The following is a 13,546-nucleotide window of genomic DNA, read 5'->3' on the forward strand; positions in this document are numbered from 1 at the left end:
GTTTGTACTGATTGGACGGCATCTTGCCAGAAAGCACAAAGCGTGTGACGGGAACGCCATGATACATACAAAAGGAATATTCATAGAAATCGAACAATAAGCACAAGATGCACGCAACACCGACATCACATAACACAAAGCAATCCATCCATGGCCGATGTGCAAAGACCAGGAGACTTGTACATGGTACGTGATGAACGTTCAACATAACATGTCATATGTAAGAGCAACACCTCCAAGGCCTTCATCCACAGCTCGATGAAATAGTGCTCTCTCCTCTGGGCTGGAGCTCCTGGCTCACACCTTTCTCAGCTTGACTCCATGGAAACCAAGACCGTCAAGATCATTGGAATCTCCCATGTTGAAGCTGAGTCGACGGGTCTTTCATTTTCCCATCGCAGATAGGTCGGTGGTCTCTCTGTCTTCTACCGCCTCCTTTCTAGTCTTGCACCCTCTGCTCTTTCCATGATTTGTACCTCCCAGGTTTCTGCAGGGCACACACGCTCCACTATCTGATGAAACTCCACCTTCTGATGAAACTACCTAAATCCAGGATCACTGCTCACCTCCACTCATTTGTTCCTTCCTCTTTTTTCCCCCACCTGTGGAATCAGCTTCCACATTCTTTTCAATCTCATTTTTCTCTCCAGGTGTACAGGACAACTGTTGTCCACCATCTCAGATCATCCCCAATCCAAAAACCATGATCTTTTCTTCCCACGGCAACCCCCAATTCCGCCTCCCCCCAATCTCCCAAGGCGACTTCCTTCCAAATTCCCAGCTTTTCCTTCCTGCATCGTCCCCTTCCACTCATTCTTCCCCACTTCCTTTATTTGTTCAAGTGTTCCTCTTTTTTTGTCACTCAACCCTGTTCTTGGTGTCCTCCTCGCACTGCTGTTCATATTCATCATGAAAATCAGAGTTTGTAAAAAAAAAAATCACTTTGTATATGTTTGTTAACACATTGGTACCTGAAAATCGTTTGTTGGTATAAAGTAATGTTTGGAAGTTTCATTAACTTGAAATGGTTATAAAATTGGTCTTCACTTGGTCTTTGGTGATATTTGAGATATAAAAGGAATTGTTTCATTTTGTAACCCGAAGTTTTCTCGCATTTCACTGGAAGGTACTTCCCCAAACCAAGCTACAATAAGCGAGCACACAATGCACACTACTTCATTCGGAGTAAACATCCCAATGTATCGATGAATCCGATGGTTTGTAAAACTTTTTTTTCCTTCCTCAGGAATTGTGAAATTTCCAAGACAATTTATCATCAACGTCGATCCCAATAAAATTTGCCTCTTCAAGCCTTGGGATTTCATGATTGAAGAGTATTTTTGGAATTCACTCTTCGTCCGTCGGCCAGACCCCATATTTGGGCTCATTTGCATCATCTCGAGGGGCAAAAGGGGGAGCTAATTTTCTGAAAGCCCAATTTATATAGTTCACAAAAACGAACGATTTCATGAACGACATGTGCAATCGACATGATTTTTCAATGAAACCCGAAGTTGTGATGATGGCCTTTACGGTGGAGTACTTTTCATTACCCTAAGAAGTCAAGGTCACAGATCAAATTGAAGGTCAAGTCTATAAATTGCCCATTTTGGGGGGTTTTCGTTGTAATTGTGCTTTCCAATTAACACAATTTGGGATCTGCACTGCATCTCATACATATAAATAATTACTGAGTCTCCAGTATGACTTTGGAATATCTCAGTGCTATTGTAAGGTTACCATCGCAGCCAATAAAGTGTTTCTCAGAAACATCATTTTGGAAAGTGAACTCATATTTTTGAGGATGGCCTATCAATCTTATATATTATTTCCGAGTTTGTGGTTTCGTGTCGCGTTATCTTCGACTTTATTCTGCGCTCGAGTCACGTGATATTCGGCTTACATTATCTCAAAGACCATATGAGGTGTATGGTACAAAAAAAAGTAAATAAAATGGTTCTGAAACAGTGAAATCGTATTCCACTTACTGCATTAAAGTAAAATTACTACTGATACTCTGCATCAGTTCCTTTCTCAAACACACCCACCCCAACATGTCGCGCAGAGCGCGTGTTATGCTAGTTATAATAATAAGAATGCATTTTCATCATTTACTTAACTGAAACTGATCATCTGAATCATCATTATCCTCATTGGAAACATCAAGATTATGATGGACTGATAGAGTGTGAGATTGCTACTGACTATCTCGACTAGCAAAGCATCGATAGCCTGATCTGAGACGCATACAATGTTGGTAAGATGAACTTGCTCCACAATACTGCAGTATCTCCTGAACTGTTGAGAGTTTGTGACAGGTGCATTGATGGTAGGTTGATACCCGATGTTGTCTTTGCTGACCTCGTCATCATCACGTGTTTTGATGTTGAAGCCTGTCCAGGCGCTGATTGTTTGTTCTTATGGACTTGATTGTCTCACCAAGGTCCAGACGGTATTTTTCTGCAGCAGGAGAAGCAGCTTCAGGCTGAGTTGTTGACATGGCAGGAGAATTCTAGGGAGGTAAATCATTGTTTGAGATGGGAACGGAGCGTTTCTTGCTTTCTGGAATATTTTTTTATTTGGGTTTTAGGGGGTACAGTCAGTGCACTACCCAGCACAGTGATGCCATTTACTCTATGGGACGTGCGACCGCCATCTCTAGTCTCCTAATTCCTATCAATGTTGTCAAACCTCAGGCAAGTCATGACACGTTGAAGAACGAACTGTGAAAGTGGCACTGAGTCATTGTCATGCTCACCACACTTGTGGATCACAAGTGCTGTGATTATCTCTTGTCACTTGGAGAGAGATACAACCGGGCGTAGTGGCGTGCGCCTGTAATCCGGCGACTCGGAGGCTTGGGTTGGAGGATCGCTTGAGGACGGGAGCTCTGCACTGGGCAGGGTGTAGAGCAGCCCGGAATCATGGCGAAACCTAAATCCTGATCCCTGTGTCGTAAGAGGTGACCAGGGTTGCGTCAGGAAGGGCATCCGGCGTAAAACCTGTGCCAAATCAGTATGCGGATCATAACGGATGATCCGCTGTGGCGACCCCTAACGGGAGCAGCCGAAAGATGAACAACAACAACTTGGAGAGAGATACACTTCCTCCGAAACGACTGAGAATGTTGATCAGGTTGATGTTGCCTGTGAGTGCCTTTTAACAACCCATGCAAGCAGGATCTGTTTTGCTGGTGTATTTTACCATCAGTGGCATTGAAGATAATGTCTTGCGCAAGAGAAAAGTGAAACGAATTCACGTCTACAGTATGTGTTGCTACCTCGTCTCCAATAATACCTCCAAGCAAGGTTCGAAGGAATTCCAGGAGCTCAAGAGGAATTGGGATGTAATTTTCATCCAACTCCTCCGGAAAAGGGGGCCAAGGCCTGTCAAGCTTTCCGGACTTTATCAGGTTGTAGAGATGAAGAGCAGTGCTTCTTGTCCGGTCTTTCACTTGGCAAGTCTTGATGTGGTTACTCTGTTCACTCCGACACTTCACAAGTTCCAATGCAAGCCTGTTAGCCTGTCCATATTGCTCCATAATGTACACTCGCTCAGTTTCCGTTTTTAGGAATGAAATCGAGTTACCAAACTCGTTTTCAAGTCTTCGGCGAACATTAACCCTTAATGAGTCTCGTATAACCTCAGCTCCAAATTTGATGATTTTTTTTTTATGTCATCTTTGAGATAAATCACTCAAAGCCAGGATCACAATATCCCCGTCATTTGCAAATAACATCTGACGAACACGATCAATAACTTGTGAGTGTGCCTTTGCTGATGTAATGTCGTTTCCCTCCTCGGATGGACCATCACCTTACCGAGTACTATAGGTATCACATCATGCCTGGTGTTGGCTTAATGGTTAAGGTAGTGGGCTTGGGATCCTAGGGTCCTGAGTTCAAATCCCGCTCAGCTGTTGAATTAACACCAGGTGGGGTTGACTCTGCCTGTCATCCTTCCGAGGTCGGCAAAATGAGTGCCAGCATGCTGGTATACTGTGTCGGAGTGGCGACCCGTCCAGGATTGTTCCCAATAGCCAAGGAGACTGCTTCGGCGGCACCAACGCTCTGCACAGAGTATGGTCCTAATGGATGGATGGATAGGTATCACATCCTGTGGTTTTCGTGCATTTCTCATCGCAAGACCTGTGATAATGGGCTTCTTTAACAATGACATCATTATCAGTGAATTGAAGTAATTTTGAGTCACATCGAGAAGTGCAAATTTCACGCAGAGTTGCATTAGCACGTAAATCACATGATTTGATCAATTTATCTTTCTGATATTTGACTTTATTTTTGCAGAATATACAATCATCGTTCTGTGCTGTATCGTTGGTTCATGTGACGTTGACTGCCGACCAGAGAACCGTTTTCTTCCCAAGTTTACACTCACATTTAGAGCTGTTTCCACCTTTGTTTCAGAGGATTAAAAAAAAAAAACGTTTTCCAAGCTCTTTTTACGGCAAAATGTCTTTCTACATTGTGAATGATACATTTGATTCTCGGGAACTTTCTCTCCACACTCTAAATTCAAAATGTCATCAATTTTCCTGACTCGAGCTGCCTCGAGAAGACAGCCGATTGTCCACTAAAAGCTTACATCCCTCGCATAGTCAACTGTTGGACCAGTCCACGGTGCTCACATTTTGTTGGTACAGTGTATCGAGTGAAATTTCTCCACCTTTCGGGTGTTTTACATCATGTTCTATCAATTGAAAACCATAATTACATTGCAAATCTCCCAAAACGGCCAATTTCTAGACTTGACCTTGAATTTGACCGATGATCTTGACTTTGATGGGAAAATGAAAAGTATTCCATCACAACGGCCATCATCTCAATGATTGGTTTCGATTAAAATATCATGTTGATAGCCCATGTGGTCAGTGAAATATGATACTTTCTGTATTTCCATCGATTTTACTTTTTGTCACTATATTAGTTGCTATAGCAACCTCAAAATAGCATAAAGCTGGATTTCCCAGATGGCCCCCCCATCATTTTGTGAACTAAATTAATTGGATTTCAGAAAAAAAAATAGTTCCCCCTTTGTTCCTCAAGATACAAATTTTCACCTTGGCCCACAGACTACATTGACCTGAAACCATATCCATAATTTAATCAAATAATCATTTATAACATTGCAATTATAATAAAAATATATTAGTGTCAGCAGAATACAAGATGAAAGAGAATAAATCAGATTCTTTTTAAATATAACTTACATGTGGAATGAAAATCAGGTTCTCAAAAGAAACCCATGGGGTATTCCACATCCTATTCTCCCATGTTGAGGTGTAGACTTCTTCTTCTCCTCCTCTTCCTTTTATGAGAGATGAGGTCCAATTGCAACAAGCTTCTGCCCTGACTTGATACTCCTCCACCCCCCGAGTTCTCAGCCGTCTCTCTCCACTCTCTAACCACCCCTACCTTACGGATATCCCTCCTCACACAATCCTCCCATCTCAACCACGGTCTACCTCTCTTCCTCCTACGTTGCTCCCTCAATATATCCGCTCTCTTTGCCATTCTCTCTTCTCCCAACCACACCAAGTGTCCATCTCATCTCAGCCGGCATTTCACCAATCTCCCCATCAAGCTCAGCTGCACACCAATCTCCTTCCTCAGTTCATCCATCCTCCTCTTATCCACCCTCCTCACTCCCGCAGTCCTTCTCACCCAGTTGTTCTCGCAAACCTGCAGCCTCTGTTGTTGTGTGTCTGTCAGTGCCACCGTTTCCAGACTGTAAAGGTCGGCTGGTGTTACACATGACATCAGATCCTTCCCTTTCAATTTTCTTGATATCTTTCTGTCTGCTATTACTCCCTCCACCCTCCTCCATGCATTTGTGCCCACCCGAATCCTCCTCCGCACCTCTCCCTCAGATTTACCATCCCTAGTCACTGTTCCTCCCAGATACTCAAACCTATATCCCTGCCTGATCTCCTTCCCCTTTAACTGGATATTCATTTATTTTATCTGCTGCCTGACTCACATCACCGCAGTCTTCTCCAAACTCATCTTCAGTCTATGTTTCTCAAATGCTTCCTTCAACTCCCCCAGTACGTCCTGCATCTCCTGCCTACTCTCCACCACACATGCCAGATTGTCCACATGCAGAATCCTCCCCATACTGTCCCTCAGGCTCACCTTCCTGCTTACCAGATCCATCACCATGATAAACATGAGTGGGCTGAGCACTTCCCTGCCTCAAATTGATTGTCATGCTGAACTCCATAGACATCCCAGGACCAACCAAAACTCTTCTCTTCCTTCCTTGTACCTCCCTTTCACTAACCTAGCTTCTGCGTCTGGCACTCACATCCATCTCAGTGTCGACATCACCATCTCTCTTGGGACAGTGTCGTCGGCCTTCTCCAGGTTCACAAATACCAATGCCATCTCACCTTGCACCTCCAACATCTTCTCCACCAGCTATCTCAACCTGAACATCCCATCTGTCATCCCCCTACCCTTTCTGAACCCCTGCTGCTCTTCTCCGACCTCCATCTCCACTGTCTTCCTTATCCTCCCATCCCGAATCCTCTCAAGCACCTCCATTACATGACTTTGTTGTGTAATGCCCTTGTACTCCCCTGGATCTTGAACAATGCCCTTCCCCTTCCATATCAGCACAATTAATCCTCTCCTCTACTCTTCCAGAATTGAACCCTCACTCATACATATATTCAACAGCCTCTTCGTACAACTGAATCTGACTCCTTCTGCTGCGATTATCGTCTTTGTAGACACCTCATCAATGCCTGGCGCTCTTCATCTTCTTCAATGCCATATGCACTTCCTCCTCCATGATCTCCACCAACTCCACTTTCCCCTGTACATTACATGGTAGCTCAAGCTCGCCGTTGATTCCTTTCTGGTTAAAAAGAACAGCTCTTTGAAATACCTTTCCCACACCTTCAAAACTGCCCCCTCTCTATCACAAGCTTCCCACCACCATCCTTAATCACCCACCCCCCCCCATTCATGTCCTCATCCTCATCCCTGTCACGAGGCAATTTATACATCATCCTCCTCCCGCCATCCTCTTCCAACTTGTTGTGCACCTCCTCTTCCATTTTATTCCTCACCTTATCCACTGCTCTCCTTGCTGCTTTCTTCTTCTACCCATACAGGTGTAGCAACCCCTTTTCCAGCTGTTTCCCCCTATCCTTGATCTTCTCTATCCTCTTCCAAACCTCCTTTTCACCAGTTGCCTTCACTACCTGCTCCATCCACCATACCTGGTTTCTGTCCCTCAATGATGCACCCTTTCCTAACGTCCTCTGCGCAAAATTTCTGCAATTCCCCTAAAATGCCTCTCCTTATTTATTGCACTATTCCTCCAAACCTTCTGCTTCTTCGCTAAGTTGCTTATACCTAGCCCTCAACCTCTCCTGAACTCAACGACGTTTCCCCTACACTTCCCTCATGGGCCCCATCTAATAATCTTCTGACCCCCGCTCTTCACCTCCCTCCTTTTCTTCATCCATACCTCAAAAACCACAGGCTTGTGCTGTTTCTTTGTTAAGTTGCTTACACCAAGCCCTCAACCTCTGCTTTTTCTCAACAACGACGTTTCCCCAACACTTCCCCCACCTAATAATCTTCTGACCCCCGCTCTTCACCTCCCTCCTTTTCTTCATCCATACCACAAACACCACAGACTTGCGCTGAGTGGTAATTTGCTCTCCCACCACTGCCTTACATTCCTTAACCCTCCACAACTGACCTCACCATACCACCACCAATTCCAGTTCTGTTCTATGATGTTCACACCCAAAACCCACTCCGTGGGAGCACCTCCTGTGCAGCTTCCCTTCACAGGGCAGCTCACCGGATGACAGGATTGGGGCAAAGCCTTCGGGACCCCCAATCTTTGATGATAGGAGGGAAACCACGGGGTAACATTCCCGGGTCAGATTGTGGGAGAGTGTGTCGGAGTGGTGCTGAGGTGTCGTCCACCAGACGGCGGTCTCCTTGGGTTAACCTGACGGTCCCTTCGGGTGGGTGCCTGGAATGTCCCATCCCGAATAGAAGATGATCACCTGTCTCTGTTATCATCTGAGCTCAAGCGTTTGGACATCGGTATTGCAGCTCTCTCTGAGGATCGGAGACCGGATTGCGGCGAGATCATGGCGGGTGGTTACACCAACTATTGGTCTGGTCGCTTTGATGGTTACCATACCCAAGGAGTTGCTGTAGCTGTGTCCAATTAGCTGACTCCAATGATCATTGAGGTAACACCGGTCAACGAGCGTATTATGAGACTAAGGATTCGTCAATCCTTAGGTGTCATTTCCCTGGTTTCTGTTTATGCTCCGACTGAGGCGAGTGATCTCACAATGAAGGATGCATTCAATGCCGCACTCGAGTCTGTGGTTGATCAGTGCCCCAGGTGAGATACACTTCTATTCTTGGAGGACTTCAATGCATCGACTGGAACTGATAGGGATGGTTATGAGATGTGTGTTGGTCCCCATGGGTCTGGAAGTGTGAACTTGAATAGCACTAATTTCCTTGACTTTGCAATAAGTCATGGATTTGGGGTGGCTGGTTCATGGTTTCAGCACCCACAAGCTCATCGATGGACTTGGTATTCCAACGCTGGTGGTGGGGCAAAGGAGATTGACCATGTGCTCGTTGATGGTCACTGGAGGATGATCCAGAACTGCAGGGTCTCCCGAGTGCTCAGTTCCTCAATACTGACCACCGACTTGTTGTAGCAACTCTAAAGCTGCACCTTAAATCCAGGAGAATGGTACCATCCCAGCCTAGGCTGGATGTTGGCAAGCTCAAGGATGAGGGGGTAACTGAGGAGTTTGTGAATAAGCTGAGTGGAGATTTGGGGGGTCTGGGTGCTTTGGGAGATCCTGAAGAGTTGTGGAGTGCCTTCAAGACCGCCATCCTTGATGTTTCCGGTGGATGGCTTGGAACTCACCGGAGCGTGAAGAAGAATTTTGCCTCTCAAGGGACACTGGATACCATTGACCGGAGTCGCAGGGCCAGGCTTCATGGCAGAGCTGAGCTCTTCAGGGAGCTGAGGTGTAAAACTGTACATGAACTAAGGGTGGACAACGAGGCCGATTTGCGAGGAATCTGTGAAGGGGGAGAGCATCACCTGTGGTCAAGTGATTGTCGTCCTGCTTACATGGGAATTCACACATTGCGTTCATCCAAGCACGTCCCTTGGTGTACTGCAGTTACAGCAGAGGGTGGTGGGCTCTAGACAGAGGAGTCCGAAGTGAAGGCCCGCTGGGCTGATTACTTTGAGTGGTTGTACCAGGCTGATCCACCAGCTGTCAAGTTAGATGTCAGGGGTGTTTCTATCCCTGTTGCTAACCCTCCAATCAACTGTGGTCCACCTTCATTTGTGGAAACACAGGCTGCTGTGAACCTGTTGAAATGGGGTAAAGTTCCAGGGATCTGTGGCAACCATACTGAACTTCTCAAGGCTGAAGGAAATGCTGCACTCGTGTCGTTGCATGCAGTTCTGTGCTGTGCCTGGAACATAGGCATCATCCCAAGTGACTGGAGGAGGGGCCTTGTTGTCCCACTCTGGAAAGAGAAGGGTGATCACCAAGTCTGCAACAACTACCGAGGGGTGACGCTGCTCTCAGTGCCGGGCAAGGTCTTTGCTGGGATAATTCTTGACAGGGTTCTTGACAAGATCTGAGAGCAGTCAGGTTTTACACCAAAGAGGTCAACGATTGACCGTATCCTTACTCTTCGGGTCCTCATCGAACGCAGACGAGAGTTTCAGCATGTACTGCTTGCAGCCTACGTTGATCTCTGTGAAGCATTTGATTCAGTGAATCAGGATGCCCTCTGGAGGATTCTTGGTCTTCGTGGGGTCACACCAAAACTGACCTATCTCATGTCTGATCTATACTCTGGAACTGAGAGTGCTGTGAGATGTGATACCTTCTTTCTCTGACATTTTTCCAATTGTTACAGGAGTTCATCAGGGTGTGTACTGGCCCCCACACTTTTCTGCATTTGTTTGGACTGGATTCGAAGGAGGATGTCGGAGAGATCAAGCTGCGGTGCATCGTTTGGGAATGTCAAGATCTCTGACCTTGATTTCGCAGATGATGCAGTAATCTTTGCAGAGACTCTGAATATCCTTTTGGGGGCCCTCAAGGTGCTGAATGAGGAGTCAGAGCCGCTGGGATTACGGGTTTCTTGGGTCAAAACTAAGATCCAAGCTGTCAATGACATAATGGGTGCTGCTATCTTGTCTGTGCCTGTTTGTGGTGAGGATGTTGAGGTCACCGAGAGATTCACTTATCTTGGCAGTGACATTCATGTCTCTGCTGGCACCATCATTTCATAGCACTGTTTAGTGTGTCTCCATGTTAGTTTTGAAGTTGAACGTAACGTTTTTTTTTGTTTTGGGGGAATGTTGAGAACCCAAAATACAAACGTATTCCGTGCACCCTGTTTCAGGTCATCTGTTTTATGACATACAGTACATACATAATAGACATCTATATGTATGTATATATATATATATATATATATATATATATATATATATATATATATATATATATATATATATATATATATATATATATATATATATACACACAATCTGGTGATATAATCTTATATATAAGCTGAGAGAATCTGGTGAGCATGATCAGCATCACAAAAACTATATATATATATATATATATATATATATATATATATATATATATATATATATATATATATATATATATATATATATATATATATATATATATATATATATATATATATATATATATATATATATATATACTATATAAATGGCAGTCTTTCTGTCTGTCTGTCTGTCTGTTTGTTTGTAACCAATAAGCTCCCAGACCAGTGAACCGATCTTGACGAAACTTTACACACATATAGACCTCACATTCAGCTCCAGGATGCGCTAAGTGGCTTTTCATAAAAATGGGAAAAAATATATATTAAAAAAAAATTTTTTTTCATTAAAAAAAAAGGCTTTCGAATAGTGCGCCAGCGTATTAATCGTAACAAAAGGCTTCATGGTTAAAAAGGCTAAGGTTTTTTTGAAATACAAAATGTTCGTATTCGTTGACTTTTGAAACATACACATTCTCCTGTTATTTGAATTCTTGAACTGCACGTGCACGGCAACAGCTAACTGCTGATAGATCTGCTCATGAACGAGCCAGGCAAGCAGAGTCGGCTGCAGAGAGAGAGCGTCGCCAAACTGCAAATAGAGCGTCACACCGATGGGCGAGAGAAGCACACAACTCACGTTCCAGCTTTCTAGGTCCGGGTTTTGGCAGGACATCGACAGTTTCCACTGCTACTAGAAACATTGAGTGGCTCAAGGCCCCCTTCAACTATGACCTCTCTGAGGAGTACGGCAGCATAAAGCCTTCCTTACATAAATCTGAGGAATAAAAGAAGTATTCCTAATTTTCTCCATCCAACTAATGCCTCAGTCCAACTAGCGTGAGGAAAATAGGGCAAATTTCCCGGGTATTACCTGGTACTTCAGCTTGTATATATTGTTACGGATTCGCGCCCGCCGGCGTGCTGACGGCCACGTAACTCGAATCGCGGCACGTCGCCCACCGGACGGACAATCCAGTCGTGACCCTCTCGGACTAACGCCGGGAACCAGTCACGGGTGGACCTTTCGGTCTCACCGCGATCGAGCCAATCGGCCCCCGCGTGGGATAGGGTTGCTCGCCAAATTCGACCTACCTAAGTACCCACACGGAGGGTAGACCGGGCGATCGCACCTCGCCGCAGGTCGACTTCGGACACGGGCCACTTAAGCGACCCGTTCCGTACTATCGGGATAACCGAGCGGTGTTATCGTCGGCCTCGACGGTTCGATTAATTATCGGGCGTATTCAGCCCACTACCAACCCTTTACGTGAAGCAAGATGAGGATTCAATGAAAGAAATGACGAAGCGAAGCGGGAAACAGTTCAACATAAAGCACATTTATTCGCGATGAACGGAAAGCACACATATACAATTCCACCAAAAGCACATAGAAAAGAAGACAAAAAGCAAATGCGACAATGCAGATATAATACCGACGACGCAAGCACACGGCAACACTTATATGATTTTACTTCACAGACGGCGCCGACAACACACATTCCCCAAAGCAAAAGAAAAGAGAACCACCCTCCAGGATGAGGGGGTAGGCGGGCCTGGGGCCGAGACCGTGTCGGGCCTACCCGTCTGGTGATGAGACGCGGAACGGCGGTGGTGCCTCAACTCCGCGGGCCTCGCGGACAGTGTCTGGTAGGGGGTGGGAAGGGGGGCCCCCTTGGTCGCACTATCTCAGCGCAGGGGGAAACAGGAGGGGGTTGCTGATGCTCGGGGAAAGGAGGATTTTTACTCTGTCTCGGGTCCCGCGACGAGCGTCTCCACCTCGACCAGGTCGCGCCGTCGGCCTCCCTGGTGTGCAGCTCCCGGCACCGACGCGAGCACCCCCTCGTCTGCCTTCGCCGCCGCCGCCTCTCCACAGCTCCGTCCTCTTCGCTCCGACTCCAACTCCGAACTCTTCCTCCTGCGAACTTCCTCTTTCCAACGCACACCACGACGACCCTCTTGACGAACGCAGCCGCTTATATAAGCCCCGTGGCTTCGCCTTTGACCCCCTGCCTTCGACCTTTCACCTCGCTCCCCATTGGCCCGAGAAAAAGTGGGCGTGAATGCTTTTTGATCCATGAATTTGCATATAGCGACCGCCCTCCAATGCCCTGGAGGCGGGGCCAAATCGCCCCTCGCTCACCGATTGGACGGAACAAAAGTGGGCGTGAGTCGTTTTTGATCCGTTTTTGGAGCGGAAAGTCCGTGGTTTTGTACACGCTGTTCGGCGCGCGCCCTGCACGAGTCCAATACCGGTACCCACAAGCGGCGCAAGAACGGTGGCGATGTGACGGTTGCGAGGTGTGACGGTAAAGGTCGTGGCTGTTGTGGTGAAGCGGCGTTGTGGTGGGTGGTTGATGTTGTGATGACTGTTGAGACGCGGTTGGCGGTGGTAATCATGGCGGTTGGTCCAAAATAAAGATAGTAAAAGAAAAACGGCTATCCTGAAGAGTCGCAGCACGCATGAATGACATTTATTCCCTCTAGACAACGGGTTTGGGCCTAACTACACATATACTTACCGAGATATCTCACCTAAGGGACCTGAATGGTGGTTTGCGAATTTGGTCAACCACAACAATATATATGTATATATGTATATATGTTTGTACACACGAAAAGCACAGTCCGTCAGTCCGTCTGTGAGTGAAGCGGTCCGTCTGGTTGTCAGTCAGTCCATGAAGCCGTGTGACTATATGCCTATTAATCACGTCCTGTTTGAACATTGGTGGCAGACTACACAAGTGTTTATAAATTACGTATTATTGGAATGTTCTTTTCACAGTGAAGCCGTGTGACTATATGTCTTTAATTACGTACAGGTTGAACGTCAGTGGCATGCTGACGTCACACACATACATCTTTCAATTACGTACAATTGGAATGTACCTTTCGAGCTTTCGACTGCT

At 46.0% G+C, this 13,546-nt stretch overlaps 1 protein-coding gene across 8 annotated transcripts in view; it reads left to right on the forward strand.

The window, feature by feature from the left end:
• Positions 1-13,546, forward strand: part of LOC147010324 (uncharacterized) — an 87,492-nt gene that overhangs the window by 47,007 nt on the left and 26,939 nt on the right. The window lies entirely within an intron of this gene.

The sequence above is a fragment of the Eptatretus burgeri genome, chromosome 16, assembly GCF_056783735.1.
Source record: "Eptatretus burgeri isolate ZD-2024b chromosome 16, Ebu_testis_v1, whole genome shotgun sequence".
In the NCBI taxonomy this organism is placed as follows: domain Eukaryota; kingdom Metazoa; phylum Chordata; class Myxini; order Myxiniformes; family Myxinidae; genus Eptatretus; species Eptatretus burgeri.